Consider the following 13877-nt stretch of genomic DNA (forward strand, 5'->3'; position numbering starts at 1 on the left):
ACCGGAAACACTGTGCGGTTCCTTGGTCTGAGCCCGCCGGACACGGCGTCCTGTATGGACCTTGGCTCGACCACATCCTCGACCTTCCTTGTATCCCTGACTGCTTTGATCAGGTCAACCAGGTCCCCAGATGAGAAATAGTACTTTTTATTCTCATCCCTGGCGTCAGGGGGACGGTCAAAGAGTTCGCCATTTGACAAGTCGCCCCGGGATTGCTCAAACTGTGAGCTCGTTAGCGGTATGTGGCTCGCCCTTTTAGCGGCCCTTCCTTCCGCTGAGCTGGGGGGCGGGGGGGGGACTGGAAATTGATGCCCGGACCTCCTCTCTAACCAGGGATATAATATCTTCCCTGAATGCAGCCTGTTCATCCGTAAGGATCTTGGAGGTACAATCTTTTTTTTTTTTTTTTTTAAAGACACAGAGCGCCTTTCCTGTGTTTTTTCTTTAGGTCCTGTTTAGACCGAGTGGATTCCCTGTCCTGCAGAATATACATGCATGCACATAAGGGAAAACCCCCCACACAATGCTAAATTCCTGAGCATAACATTCCTGCAACAAGTAACACTTACAGTTTGCAGGGCTTCCATCTCTGGTTCCTTTATAGTCATGATGCAGAAACGCAGACAGAACCAGGTAGACAGATAAATCCTTCTCCGAAGGTGTGCTGTCAGTGGAAGCTTGTCGGGGGGGGGGGGTTCTCTATTTTCAAATCTCCCGCTGTTCCGGGTCAGCTGACGGCGTCTGACGTCACCGCGTCACGCCGCGTCATTGGCTCCGCCCCCCCGACGCCGCGCACGGCCGCGCCGGCATGCCTGGAGGAGAGAGGCATCTGAGCCTGTGGCCCGCCGCTCTCCCCGGCTGAAAAACAACTCCGAGCTGGAGGAGGAAGGAGGGGACTCAAGGACCTCTGGTCCGCCGCTCCGACCGTTGCGGTGGTGAACCCCGGGCGGTCAGACCTGTGGCCCGCCGTGCTCCCGGACCGCGCTGACTCTCCGGAGGGGAGATGAGAAGGGAAGCAGCCCTGTGGACCGTCAATCCCTCCAGTCAGCCTGCTTGGAAAAGGGTGAGGGGGGAAAACAGCCCTATGGACCGTTCCCCCAGCTGTCATCCTGCAGCTCCCTGGAGGGAGCTCCTCTTGCATGTCCCTGTAGGGACAGGAAGCACTGGTGAATGGGAGACAGGAGGAGCCTTTTAAAGTCTCTTGCTTCCTGTCCCTACGAGGTCAAGGTGCAACCTCCATGTCTGCCGTCAGGATGACGCCGGGAAAAATGTATTTTTTCTCACCCTTTCTCCCCAGAACCAATTTATTTGGAGCTGGGGAGAATGGGTGAGAAAAAATAAATGGATTGGAAAGGGTTAATGCTTGGCATGCAACGATTGCTCTTATTTCATTAGGTTTTTGTATGTAATCAGATATACTTCAGTCTAAGCCGACCTGAGTATAAGCCAAGGTACCAATTTTTACCCCAAAAACCTGGGGTCAATTATTGACTTGAGTATAAGCCAAGGGGTAATATTAGGTACCTTGGCTAACACTGGGATCGGCTATACTCGAGTATGCATTGTGGCTGCTGCTACAGGCCAAGTGGGCAGTATTGTCTGGGTCTCCTGGACTCATGGTTAGTGTGGGGACTAGCGGTATAACCAGGAGCTTAGAAGTTCGCCCGCTAGCTTCACGTTTTGTCTACAATGTCAAGTAATACCTGTTCTTTATAATCAGCCTGTTAGTAGTGGTTGCATTTTTGGCTTCTGTATGCAGTGTTTTCTATCTCTGTGTATTCTGTTCCGTCTCTGTTATATGCCATGCGTGTGTCCTGTTCTGTGGCTCCTACGATCAGCTATGGCCCAGTTTCGAACACCACTGGGCCGCCCTCTTATTTGGGCGATGTCTATGCTTAGGTTGGGCCACTGTCGACCCCCCCCCCCCCTCTTTAGCACAGGGTTAGTTGCATGGATTCCATGTGAATCTCCTGTGTGCATGTATACTACTAGACTACTCGTCCTTTGGTCACGATGGTGTTGGCAGTCTGCTAAATCTGCCCACACGATCATAACAGTCTGTTCAGAAAGCCACATAGTACTGATTACATTTTGGGTCCCATTTGTGCGTACTAACATAACATTAGGGCCACAATGGGTACATTTCTGAAAACAATACAAACAGGGGTATCCATTTTGGGGTGTCAGTGCACATGAAAATGATGATTTTTGGTGGAAAAAAATTTAGAATAGCACATTAGCCGAAATAAAGCCTTATTATAATTTTTTTAATCATAATTCCATTAATTCCTGAAAATGTGTGATCTAAATCCTCCTGACACCCCTCAGTGAACACATTAAGGGGTGTACTTTGTAAAATAGGGTCATTTTAGGGGGTATGTATTCTGACACCCACGAGTCTTTGCAATCTTGGCTCGGTGGAGGAAAAAGGATTTAGCAAAATGAGGAAAAATGAGGTTCAACTTGAATGTCTCCAAAATGGTTCCAAACAAAGGATGTTTTTGCAAATGTGCGTCTAGAATAAAGTGAACAGATGGAAATATATGTTGGCAAAGATTTGTAGAGTATGCTTGCACATATGAGATATAACATTTGCAAATGTTAAAAAATTACAATGTCTTCAAAACTGTCAATATTAATTTTAATACATATACCCAACTTCTGACTGCCCATTTTTACCACTTAAACGAAGTACAACAAGGCACAGAAAAAACAATGTAAGAATCACGTCGATTTGCAAACATGCCCATCTTGAAAGCGTCCTATTGAGCCAAGATCTAGGACCGTCAGTCTCTCTGCTGCTTCAACAATGATTGTGAGCAAACGCAGTGTGGTAATCTTGAAATACCTTAGATAACCTGTAAAGAAGAAAGAAAAAAGTTTGCAAGAAAATAAATAAAAGCTTAGTCTATCCAAAAATACCCAAAAAAAAAAAAAAAGGTGAGTCACCGGCAAAAAGCAGTCCATAAAACGGGTTCAAGATTGCTGAACGGCGAGGGTCTCTTCACTGTCCGCCAGCCTTCCCGTTCTCAAGGACGTCAGATCTGCAGGAAATAACGAAAAATCAGCAGGTTAACAGTCACATCACACCAGTATTACTGATCCCTAGATCAGTTCCACCCACTTACATTGACCACTACTCCCCCAACCTGGTCAGAAGAATCAAGAATCTTATTTTATTTATATATATTTATACACACACACGCGTACATACATATGCAAGCTAAAACCTGCAAATATGCGCAAAATAAGCACGTATGAGCAGACGCACGCAATGAAAATTTTAGCAGATGCAGCAGCTTACCTCGACGAGTTATGTCAGCTTGTGTGCAAGCGAAGCGAAATTCTTCTCAAAACGCATCCAAACGTCAGGATCCTCTCCACACGTAAGTTTGCAAAAAAGCGCACAAATCTCGGGTGGCCGCGTCTCCACACGTAGCGCACAAATCTGCCAAAAAAGACAGGTTTCGTCAGGTGGCGTCGCGCAAATCTCAGGTGACGTACTCACCAGACGTAGCACACAGCGCATTAATCTCAGGTAGGTACTCAGCACACAGCGCATTAATCTCAGGTAGGTACTCACCAGACGTAGCACACAGCGCATTAATCTCAGGTAGGTACTCATCACACAGCGCATTAATCTCAGGTAGGTACTCAGCACACAGCGCATTAATCTCAGGTAGGTACTCAGCACACAGCGCATTAATCTCAGGTAGGTACTCAGCACACAGCGCATTAATCTCAGGTAGGTACTCAGCACACAGCGCATTAATCTCAGGTAGGTACTCAGCACACAGCGCATTAATCTCAGGTAGGTACTCAGCACACAGCGCATTAATCTCAGGTAGGTACTCACCAGACGTAGCACACAGCGCATTAATCTCAGGTAGGTACTCGCCACACAGCGCATAAATCTCAGGTAGGTACTCGCCACACAGCGCATAAATCTCAGGTAGGTACTCACCACACAGCGCATAAATCTCAGGTAGGTACTCGTCACACAGCGCATAAATCTCAGGTAGGTACTCGCCACACAGCGCATACATCTCAGGTAGGTACTCGCCACACAGCGCATACATCTCAGGTAGGTACTCGCCACACAGCGCATAAATCTCAGGTAGGTACTCGCCACACAGCGCATAAATCTCAGGTAGGTACTCAGCACACAGCGCATTAATCTCAGGTAGGTACTCACCACACAGCGCATAAATCTCAGGTAGGTACTCACGACACAGCGCATAAATCTCAGGTAGGTACTCACCACACAGCGCATTAATCTCAGGTAGGTACTCAGCACACAGTGCATTAATCTCAGGTAGGTACTCAGCACACAGCGCATTAATCTCAGGTAGGTACTCAGCACACAGCGCATTAATCTCAGGTAGGTACTCACCACACAGCGCATTAATCTCAGGTAGGTACTCACCACACAGCGCATTAATCTCAGGTAGGTACTCACCACACAGCGCATTAATCTCAGGTAGGTACTCACCACACAGCGCATTAATCTCAGGTAGGTACTCACCACACGTAGCGCACAGCGCATAAATCTCAGGTAGGTACTCAGCACACAGCGCATTAATCTCAGGTAGGTACTCACCACACAGCGCATTAATCTCAGGTAGGTACTCAGCACACAGCGCATTAATCTCAGGTAGGTACTCACCACACACAGCACACAGCACATTAATCTCAGGTAGGTACTCACCACACAGCGCATTAATCTCAGGTAGGTACTCACCACACAGCGCAGAAATCTTCCTCTCCCATGTTGTAAGTAGTATAAAAGGCTCCAACCATCTGTAGGCTCGGAATTCGCGGGCAAATTCAAGTATCGGTGACGTCACCGGTCACGTGAGGCGCGGGCACAGCTCTCATCGTGCACGGCAGCTGAACTGTACTGCTCGTGCACAATGGGAAGTCACATGGTGCCGATTCCAGCCACCTCATTGGCTGGAATCGGCAGCAGGAATAACCGCAGTGTAAACTACTAATATGCCTGGGGTTCAGCTGCAGCACCACCGGCCGCACTGTGTTCTAATGCCAATTTGGAGCCATTACCCTGGGCGTGGGCCTATGGCTGCTTTGAGATGCCCATAATGAATCGCCTTGCGGGTGGTGCTACACTAACCATAAAGCTACAGTGCCAGTCAATCACAGCGCTTGCTTAGTGACGTATGCAAAGGAGCTGGTGGAATAAGCGGATAGACAGGTGACAAAGCCACTGTTTTTCCAATGGCAATCTCCTAGCGGTTAATTTCGGTTGGCTCTTTCAGGGTTTTCAGCACGCGGAGCTAAGATTTCGGCCGGAATTTTGCGTTCTGTTGTGATAAGTAAAATGCGCGCGTCTCCCTAAGGGCAAAGACTCTGCGGTTGGCGGCATAGAAATAGTGCTCAGGTTTACAGTCACGATTGGGCGGTACTATGGGTCGACCCTCACAAAGGCGAGGGGGTGCGGCAGTGGAGCTGCGAGGCCCGGCAAGCCAAGCCAGGTGAGGGTCAGCGTCACCCATAGCCACCTACGTTTTTGGTGGCTAACAGCGTGGTGGGCAGTGCAACGTTCAGGTTGCGGGTAGAAATGGCGCCTTGGCGCCATGTGCAGAATGTAAGAGGCCTGTAATGATTTTCTCTGGTCTTCTATATATACAAACTGTTGGGTTAAATGGACGTCCACGGGAGTGTGGCAGGGAAATTGCAGTGTGTAACGGAACTATGTTGTGCGGTGACGATTTAAGTTTTGTTGGTTTTGAATTCTTCTCTAGTTAGAGTAAAGGGATGTGAAATGAGTGGTCAATTGAATACAGAGGCCAGAGGGTGGGGTCTGGTACAAAGCCAAATAGGCCACTAAGGTAAAAAGTAGAGCGCGCTGCGCAGAAATCCACCGGAACACATGATGGTATGCCCTCAGCTGTCACTCTACCCCCCCAGCAAGCTGGGTACTCATTGCACCGACCTCGGAAGGATGGAAGGCTGAGTCGACCCTGAGCCGGCTACCTGGCCTATGCGGGGTTTGAACCCGCATACTTCAGGTCGTGAGCGAGAGCATGCACGGCCACTGCCCTAATGCTCTGCGCCACACGAGACTCACAATGTAACTAGGTGTCCAAAACCTACGTTTTTGGTGGCTAACAGCGTGGTGGGCAGTGCAGCGTTCGGGTTCCAGGTAAAAATGGCGCCTTGGCGCCATGTGCAGAATGTAAGAGGCCTGTAATGATTTTCTCTGGTCTTCTGTATATACAAACTATTGGATTAAATGGACACCCATGGGACTGTGGATAGAGTGCACGTGTGGTAGCGAAATTACAGTGTGCAACGAAACTTTGTTGTGTCGCCCGTGGACAAGGGCCCTAAGAGTTCTTCCACGGTTTGGGAAATTCTGAACAAGTTTTATACAAAATTGGAGGGGACAACTAAAGGGTGCGTATCTGTAAATGGTATAGATGGCGGCGCTGCTGGAATAATCCACTGAATGTAGACAGTGAATGAGAACTCTTTTCTGCACTCCTATAGCGGGAGAGATGAGACGGTCTTCTGTAGCCGCAGCAGTTTCCATGTAGCCAGAGAAAACAATGTTGTTTAGTATTAGGGCTTATTCACATGGGCGTTGCGATTTTGACCATTGGTACAGATTTTTACTGTGTAATTTGCAGTGGAAACTTCTACTGTGGACATTCCAAAGCATTTCTGCCACATGTAAACATACCCATAGTCAGCTTTAGTTACGCTGCTACGTGCAGAGTGGTTTCAGTAGTAATAGTGACCCCCCACATTTCCCCAGTAGTAATAGTGACCCCCCCAGTGTCCCTTAGTAGTTATGGTGACCCCCACAGTGGCCCTCAGCAGTAATGGTGACCCCCATAGTGGCCCTCAGCAGTAATGCTGACCCCCACAGTGGCCCTCAGTAATAATGCTGACCCCCACAGTGGCCCTCAGTAATAATGCTGACCCCCACAGTGGCCCTCAGTAGTAATGTTGACCCCCATAGTGGCCCTCAGTAGTAATACTATTACTACTGGAGCTGATATTAGCAACACTATTGCTAATAGTCTCCTCTATATCAACTCCAGTAGTAAGTTACCCCTACAGTAGCCCCAGTAAAAGAGAGCCGCCCCATATACCGTATTTTTCACTTTATAAGACGCAGTTTTCCCCCCTCCAAAGCGGGGGGTTGGGAGATGCTGCGTCTTATAGAGCGAATGTGCCAAAAAATTTGTTCCGATTGCCATTTTTAGCGCAATTGCGTGTTAAACTCGCGATCGCACGAACAAATGTGCGACCAGTCTCCTCCCCACTGCCGCCTATACATACCTCTGATTGGTCGTGAGCGCCGGCAGGTACTACTGCCGCTCCCCACCTCCACCAAACGGCTTCCTTCCTTCCTCCTGCTGCACAGACGCGCCGCTGTGATATGGAGTGCCGGTTTTTCGGACCTCTGCTGCTCCCACTGCTCTGTCACCCGGCACTAACCCTGCGCTGTCCCTGGGTGAGTTCAAATTTTTTTCCCCCCATTTCCTCGCTCTAAAACGGGGGTGCGTCCTATAGACCGGTGCGTCTAATATAACGGAAATTACAGTACTTGCTTTCCCCTTCTCTTCTCAGCGCTGCTGCCAGTAGAAGTGTGTGCACCCGCAGCAGCGCCTCCTCCTCTCTCCTCACACACGTCACTGTGTGCATCCAGCCGCAGCGCAGCAGAGTGATTACCAGCTGGGAAACTGCAGCACCCCGGCTGTTAATAACTTTCCTGGCACTTAGCCCCGCCCCCGTTCTGCCTCCTCTCATTGCAGATAGTGCATAGGGGCGGAGAGGGGGTGGAGAGGAGGCGAGAGCTCAGAGCACTGCTCCCAGCTCTTCCAGCCTCCTCCCCCTGCAGAATGAGACGCCGTATATCGGCCGGCGTGAAAACCCAGTCAATATACGGTCGTCTGAATGCACCCATAAAGTGAGAAAATGTTTATTATAAATGCATAAAGAAAAAAATACAATGTTACATGTAATCCATAAAGTCAGATTATCAATACTCGTATAAGTACCAAGCTGTGATATAATGCTGCCAGAAAGGTCTGGAGTTTGTCTTGAGCAGGCAGGTACTCACTAAGGGCAATGCTCGCTCGAGCAATTGCCCTTAGCGAGTATGCTCGCTCATATCTAGTGACATGTACACTGTATAATGTCCATGCTAATCATGTAGAGATATCTTATTTGAGCCTTCAGGCTTGTCCTCCACCATGGATTTCTGTCCCGATGTCGTCCGCGGTCATTTCTTTTCTCTCTCCCCAGATGATTTGAAGATGGCTCCAATCTTCCCCTCCTCTTCCTTCTTCTTGACCAATGTTTTGGGTCTTTTGGCGGATGACTGCCTCCCATCTGCATATGTGCCATTGGTTTGTCTTCGTTTCTTCTCTTCTTTTGTTTTTTTTCTTGACGCATGTTTTGTGTCTTTTGATCTGTGGTTTTGATGGAAGACTGCCTCGCATCTGAAGATGAGTCACTGTGCAACGGGCAACAAGCGGGAAGAGTTCTGCACTCTCTGAGCAGTTTCTAAAATGTGGCTGAGGAGCCGTGTCACGGTGGCAACGGAGTTCAACTTTGTAATCTTGTGCACCATTGAAGTTGTACAACAGGATCTGGACAACTGAAGGAATTAGGTGATCGTGACGCCAGTGCCTGGATTAAGAGCGCTTGGTTGCAAAATAAGACTAACGCACGTATGTAGGTAAATGACAGGCACACCATTTACTTTCAGGCTTGTGGTTCTCTGCATTATTCTTATGCTACAGAAATTGCATATACAACTTGCATATATACTGTTTAACACCTTACACACAGATAAACAAACTTTGTGGAGCAGCATCTGAGCTAAGGAAGAGCTATATAGAAAGAACTGACAGGAAAATACCCTTTATACACCCCACTAACAGTTTTGCCATTCCTGAAACACTGTGCTCAAGTTCTCTTTAGTACTCACAAACATCTATGAAGATTCTCTACTTCTGGTCTGAACTTGTCCTCCAGTAGAAAGCAGAGCTGGCCTGAACGGACATCAGATTTGAAGAAACAACCAGTTTCTCAGCCTCTGTCTAGGGAATTTATGGGCTGCTGCACACAGAATTTCTTGAAAGTTTACATAATGTGTCTCTAATTATAGCAGGGCAGAGGAAAAGGAAGAAACTGGATCTTTACATGGCTATTTGCTTCCTTTCTAATGTCCATCTCAGCTCCTCTCCCCTCTGCCTGAATGTCTCTCTGCCCCACTCCATACTCCCTCCATACTGCCCTTCACTTCCATCTTTTAACCCTTTCCAATCCAATGTCAGGCCTGTCCCGACATCATCATTTTCCTCCACAGCTCCGATGTCTGGACAGGCCCGAAATTGTAGTGCAGGAGTGCATCTGCACCCAATCGTCAGATACATCGGGTGCAGATGAACTCCTACACTGGTTTTTAACCCTGTCTTCTCCTTTACACATTACATAGCGCTCAATTAGCGCTATGTAATGCACAGTGATCATGCGACCGCCGGGTGTCACCTGACCTCAGCTGTCACATGATCGCTGAGCTGGGAGGCTGAACGGAGACTTTCACATTCCGCCGATGGTGATGTGACCGCCGACACCCTTCTGAACTCTGTCAGATCAGGAGGGTGAAAGGAGAATGTAAATTTTCTCCAATTTATTTGGAGCTAGGGAGAATGGATGAGAAAAAATAAATGGATTGGAAAGGGTTAAGACTGTTTTATCATAAACAACTGCACAATAGAAAATGAACAGGAAGAAGCCCCCTTCTTTTTTCCTCGCTCTCTCACTTAGAGGGCCTGTTACTAACTGATTTACGATGGTGCCTAAAACCTTAACTCTTTAGCTTCCTAATTCCCTCTTCTTATTAACCCCTTCCTGATCCAGGGCGACCTCCCTTCATACAGCGTGGGCGTCAGCTGTTTATTACAGCTGACACCCGCGGGCAATAGCTGCAATCGGCCGTGCAGCCAAGTGCAGCTATTAATCCTTTAAATACCGCTGTGAATACTGAGAGCAGCATTTAAATCTCGGGGGTCTCGTAGGGTCCCCCCCCGCGCGATGAGATCAGGGGTGTGCAGGTGTCATGGCAGCCGGGGCCTTCTGAAAGGCCCCAGCACTGCCTTGGGAGACTGCCTATCAAGCCATCCCCGTGGGATGGCTTGATAGGCTGCCTGTCAAAAAGCAGTATGACGTAATGCTGTAGCATTACGTCATACTGCAGGAGCGATCAAAGCATCGCATGTTGGAGTCCCCCAGGGGGACTTAAAAGTAAAGTAAAAAAAATCAATAAAGTTTTTTTTAATTGTAAAAAAAAAGTAATAAACATTTAAATCACCCCCCTTTTGCCATATCTATAATTTAAAAATCTAAATCGTAAAATAAAAATTAGAGATAAGCGAACGTACTCGGATAAGCACTACTCGTCCGAGTAATGTGCCTTATCCGAGTACCGCTGTACTCGTGCTGAAAGATTCGGGGCGCTCCGCTGCTGACAGGTGAGTCGCAGCGGGGAGCGGGGCAGAGCGGGCGGGAGAGAAGGAGAGAAAGATCTCCCCTCCGTTCCTCCCCGCTCTCCCCTGCAGCTCCTCGCTCCGCAGCGCGTCCCGAATCTTTCAGCACGAGTACAGCGGTACTCGGATAAGGCACATTACTCGGACGAGTAGTGCTTATCCGAGTACGTTCGCTCATCTCTAATAAAAATACATATTTGGTATCCCCGCATCCGTAAAAGTCCAATCTACCAAAGTAGCACATTATTTACCTCGCAAGATGAACCTCGTCCGAAAAAAACCCGCCAGAAATGCACTTTTTTTAGTCACCCTGTCTCCCAGTAAAAACGCAATAAAAAGCAATCACAAAGTCGTATGTATTCCAAATTGATACTACGTGAAACTACAGGACATTCCGCAAAAAATGAGCCCTCACACAACGAAGTCAACGGAAAAATAAAAAAGTTATTGCGCGCACAAAATGACCGCAGAAAATAATTGGAAAAAATAAGTCTTTGAAAAAAAATAGTACAGTAAAAAAAAAAAAACTATACAAGTTTGGTATCGTAGCTATTGTACTGACCCATAGAATTAAGTTATCATGTCGTTTTTGTTGCAGTTTGTGCGTCGTAGAAACAAAACACACTGAAAGATGACGGAATGTCATTTTTTTCCCCTTTTACTCTACTTAGAATATTTAAAAAGTTTTTCAGTATGGTACATTAAATATGGTACGTTAAATAGCACCAATGAAAAATACAACTCGTCCCGCAAAAAACAAGCCCTCATACAGCGACGTCGATGGATAAATAAAGGAGTTAAGATAAAGAGGGGAGGAAAAAACAAAAATGGAAAAAAAAAAGTGGTCGCGTCATTAAGGGGTAAATGAAGTCCAGCCTAACTACACTTCGTTAAATGAACTGGCAGTTAGAACAGTTGCTTTTAACTTGCAGGTAAAGTACTTTTATCATGTAGTGCCAGTCTAGGTCACTACAACTGGTTTGTCTTCATTTCTTCTCTTCCTCTTCTTTTTTCTTGTCGGATGTTTTGTGACTTTTGACGGAAGACTTGCCTCCCATCCGAAGATGTGTCATTGGTTTGTCTTCGTTTCTTCTCCTCTTCTTTACCGATGTTTTGGGTCTTTTGACGGACGACTGTCTCGCATCCGAAGATGAGTCCCTGGTTTGTCTCTGTCTTGCTTTTTCTTTTTACGCCTCTAGAAATCGTTCTGCTTACAGTCTGTAGACGTCTTCCTAACAGTCACTCCAACTGTCACTCTGCCGGTTCTATGGAATCATGACAATTGATTCCACACTGGTCATATGGCCAGGCACCAACCAATCATATTGAAGGACAAGTATTTTAAACTGAGATTGACATTCCAGATATTTAAGGTCCTGTAAGATGTTCTGTGGGATACAAGGATCCACCTTTACTGATCTCAGTGGAGCCACACAAAGTGGCCATTTTTGTCTGTTACTACAGATCATCTTGCGTGGGTACTTCACCAAATCTCAGCAAGATGAATGTTTCCCCTCTATGTACTATAGACATATGGATTACCATTTTTCTATATGGAGTATGAATATCATGGGTTACCTGCTTTGACCTTTTGTTCTTGTAGTTCCTGTTTGCTTGGTAAAGTGGATTGGCCCACAGATATCATTTATCACCTTTCCACAGCACAGCAGGTGGAGTGACAATGGCACGTTCTTCTTCAGAATGGCGCCGGACGCGCTCAGTATTCATTAACCTCCTGGAAGTATTTCACTGAAATTTGTAGGTTTTTTTTGTGTGAGATGTGGGAAATAGCTTATTTATGTATTGCCATATGATTGCAGTTTAGGACATTTAACAGTTGTGGAGAAAATGTGAGTTATGGAGTTGCTATTTGAGGTTTTGGCTACAGTTTAGTAGTATATATGCTGGCCACTTTATTAGAGATTCTGGCCCTTTCACAATTCTCCCCGTGACCCTAAAGTGCAGCAGAAAATCACCTGACAAGTTTTCCATGGATCCGTTTTTGTGAATCCACATTAGAATGAGAAAATCCAGCCACCCGAGTGACTTCCAACGAGACCCGGTCATTGGTGTTAGAGTAACCCGGGCCGGGATGTCACTGCCAACCTTGTGAGGTTTTTTTCGTGCAGCGGTGTGGAGAATATACAGAGAATGGTGTAATCAAAGGAAAACATCCATTGGAAGGGGATCCTGGGGATGGAAACAACCCATCAAGGAAAAGGGATCAGAGGAGGATGTCAATAATCATTCTAATAAATAGTGCACAGTCAAGGAAACTGCAGGCGAACACAATGATGGCGCTGCATCGAGCATGTCCAAATGTACAACTCTTCGTTCTTTAGCACAATGGGTTAGAACAGCAGATAACCAGTTCCAGAACCATTGCTACCTAAGATAAGCAGAGAGACAAGACCCCAGAGAGCAAAAGAGCATTAAAATCAGGGTGGATTCAGGCGACCGTATATCGGCCTCGTATTCACGCTGGCCGATATACGGCGCCTCTCTCTGCAGAGGGAGGAGGCTGGAAGAGTTGGGAGCAGTGCCCTGAGCTCCCCCCCCCTCTGCCTCCTCTCCACCCCCTGCACTATTTTCAATGAGGTGAGGCGGGACAGGGGCGGGGCAAATTCCCAGAACCTAGCCACGCCCATGTCCCACCTCCTCTTATTGCAAATAGTGCAGAGGGGCGGAGAGGAGGCAGAGAGGGGGCGGGAGCTCAGAGCACTGCTCCAGGCTCTTCCAGCCTCCTCCCCCTGCAGAGAGAGACGCTGTATATCGGCTGGGCGTGAGATGGGCAATTAGGTTAATTAGTTCAATATGTGCTATTTTTATGAGTAAATGCGCAGAAAAATAGAGCATGCTGCATATTTTTTTGCGCAAACAAAACGCATGCAAAATACGCTTATGTAAGCGACTTTATTGAAATCAATGGATTCCATCCACTGTATATTGCACGCGCAAATTGCTGAACAAATACTTTTGTGTGGCGAGCATTAAAATAGTGTGAAATAAAAAAAAGAATACTTACCTATTCTGGCGGCCCACTATCCAGCATTGCAGCCCCAGTACTTGCCACTCGGAACCCAGCGGAAGCGGTGGGCAGTCATGTGCCATTCATTGTGCATGTGACCACTCAGCCATTTGTAGGAAGGTGATCGGGTGCCCGCTGACAGCACTGGTATACAGTGGGATCTCAGGTGAAGGAGCTGCTCCATCCCCTGCCTACTGGCCGGCGCTTGGAATTGCAGGAGCAGCTCCTATTGATTTCAATAAAGGCTGTTGCTGCAGTTTCAAGCGTCGGCCACTACACAGATGTCGGAGCAGCGGATCCCGCTGCGACCCCAGTGTATATTA

At 47.3% G+C, this 13877-nt stretch overlaps 1 long non-coding RNA gene across 3 annotated transcripts; it reads right to left on the reverse strand.

The window, feature by feature from the left end:
• Positions 1-2630: 2630 nt before the first annotated feature.
• Positions 2631-4994, reverse strand: LOC136577604 (uncharacterized). 3 transcript variants are annotated; one of them, XR_010786519.1, is made up of 4 exons: positions 4742-4994; positions 3305-3448; positions 2950-3044; positions 2631-2858 (listed from the first exon to the last, which is right to left on the reverse strand). It is a non-coding gene; the product is annotated as an uncharacterized lncRNA (long non-coding RNA). The 3 variants fall into 3 exon arrangements; XR_010786520.1 differs by having other exon boundaries at positions 4709-4769; XR_010786518.1 differs by lacking the exon at positions 4742-4994 and having other exon boundaries at positions 3305-3666.
• Between the last annotated feature and the right edge of the window lie 8883 nt (positions 4995-13877).

This window comes from Eleutherodactylus coqui, chromosome 8, assembly GCF_035609145.1.
Source record: "Eleutherodactylus coqui strain aEleCoq1 chromosome 8, aEleCoq1.hap1, whole genome shotgun sequence".
Taxonomy (NCBI): Eukaryota; Metazoa; Chordata; class Amphibia; order Anura; family Eleutherodactylidae; genus Eleutherodactylus; species Eleutherodactylus coqui.